The following is a 2,593-nucleotide window of genomic DNA, read 5'->3' on the forward strand; positions in this document are numbered from 1 at the left end:
CTCTTTTCAGGGCTGTACAAGGAACACATTGGACAGTGTGAGAATATTATTTTTGTTATTGAGGATTGCCTTTTACTTACTTGTCTTTAACTGTGGACATCTATTCTTCTGACATATTTCTCATAAGAACAGAAGAAAAACAAAATACAGTTTGGATTAGTTTATTAAAGGGTGAGGGATGTTTTTGGTTTTTTCATCCAATTTCTTTGCTGTAAGGAACACTTAAGATACAGACAGATACACAATGATTAGCTAAGTTTAGCATTTGTAGTTTAATTTTTCTTCCTTTTGGCAGTTCAGCTATTAAAGAAAAAAGCATGAAGCTTACAGACAAAATCAAGTAGATTTGAAATTATCATTATTGTTTCTTCACATGGCCCATTCATTCGATGACTACAATCTACTGTAAATCTGCTCTTGCGGATAAAAATCACACCTCTCATATTTGAATTACATGGGTACTTGTTCATTTCTCGTAGTACTTACAAGGCTATTTACTATGCATCTGTTACCTCATGCACACCCAATGCTAAGATTAGGATGAAGCAATATCTGTCAATAATTAAGAGTCAAACTCAGTGGTTCATTTTTTCTGCAGTGGATGGACATCTTTTTTATATAAACAGAAATTATTTTTCTGGTAGTGTTTAAGGCTTGTCTATATATGTTGCAGGAGATAAATGGATGGGCTGGCTGTGTTCTGTGCTTTTTTTCTGAAACTTTCCCTTTTTCCCCCTAAATATTTGAAAATCTAAAAGCAAGATCAGATTTACATTCCAGCCACACAATTCAGGTGTATGCGGTGTCCTTTTTTACCTCTTGATGTTACAACCAAAAGGGAGAACAAACCCTGTAGTGCAAGACAGGTAGGCATGAATATCTGAAGAGTGGTTGTAGCAGAAACCTTTTGTCTTCTGAACATCATCCTAGACATCACATTGCACACAATTTCGTTAGGGATGCAGTTTGCTACAGGGATGTACCACCAGCAGTTTGTGACATTTTAGTCACAGAGGCAGGGAAGGACTCTTGTTACATTTCTCTCCCATGTTTTCCATAGTAAAATTGCAGTATTTTCTCTTTCCTATAAATGCCAGGAAAATACATATATATATATTTTAAATTATTTTGTCCAGTGCAAGTTTAGGTAAACAGCAGAATCTTTTGGTTGCAGCAGTAATTTTTTTAAAAGAACTATGCAATGCACTTGAAAATTTTGTACACCGTTATGTAAGAATAGGGTGGATAAATCAGCAGTAGAGGTGCTAAATTACATCTTCTTCTGTCTGCAAGTCTTCTATAGACTTCCTCTTCTACATTTCATCAATCTAGCGATGCAGACAACAATAAGGCTAAAATGAGGTTAATTCTGAGATAAATTGAATCTGTCAGTGTGCACTAAACTTTGGCAGGATTCCATAACAGCCTGAAAGTTGGTGAACTGAGATGAAGAAGCACTTTCATCGCTATAAACTAGACATGTCAGCATGCTGACACCTAGCACCCAGAAAAAAACCCTGAGCTTTCAAGAGATACCACACCTGCTTCTAATAATAAATGAGATGTTACTTCCTAACTATTCTCTTAAACTGAGCTATGTTTATCTTCTACCTGACTCCATGATAACTTTGAAGCCTATATTAAAAGTCTTTTAAAAAAGTAATTCCCATTCACAGGGTAGACCTTGGTAGACAATAATTACAATCCTGCCAGCTAAAGAAACTTGTCCGACAAATTTCATTGCCAGTTTGCAATACCCATACAACAGTTTTATCCAGCTGTAGGTATGTCAGTGTTTCTGGTTGCCTGTTTAAGTTCACAAATGTGAAGCAGGATAAAAGCACACAAAGCACTTATACTGGAATGATCTCTACTGTAAGTGGGCAGTTTGTTTTGTTAAAAAGAGAATAGAATTGGATTTGTCATTTGCTAGTTTGAAACAAATGCCACTGTGTCATGTCACCTTACATTCCAACTTTTGATAGTATATCCTGGCAAAATGCAACATTGTTTCTGTTTTGGTATCAAAAGGGAAATATCTAAATATCTACCTTTAATTTAAAATGGTTAAATCTAATCAGATTTGACTGCAGAGATTCAGGATCGATAATGACATAACAAATAAACATGTTTTCTGCTGACTAGCACGTATTCTAATTCATCAGTACTTTTAAGCATTTTTATTGAGCTTCGTTCAAGTCTGTTTTCATAGGCACAACACTCTGTAATATTAAAAAAGCTTTGCAAATGAAACATTGCTATAAACTGCAGCTATAATAAGGTGCAATTTGGAAAATTCATACAAACCATTATAAAGTCATGAAAGCAGGAAAACAAACATGGAAGGGGTTAGTAGGTTATTGAACTGAGTCACACAGATTACTTCCTTTATCTTTTTCTCTGTTTGTTTTTTTTTTTTTCCTTTTTTCCCCAAAGAAATTTAGAGGGATTTTTAAAGACTTTTCTTAATAGGAACCCAGGCCGCTCTGGGAACTGAAATTATTTTTTTCATTTTTTTTCATCCTGCTTGTATTGCATCTGCTAGACATGGTCCAGGACTAGAGCTACTGAAACTACTACTACTACTACTACT

The sequence above is a fragment of the Cariama cristata genome, unplaced genomic scaffold, assembly GCF_000690535.1.
Source record: "Cariama cristata isolate BGI_N322 unplaced genomic scaffold, ASM69053v1 scaffold3300, whole genome shotgun sequence".
Taxonomy (NCBI): Eukaryota; Metazoa; Chordata; class Aves; order Cariamiformes; family Cariamidae; genus Cariama; species Cariama cristata.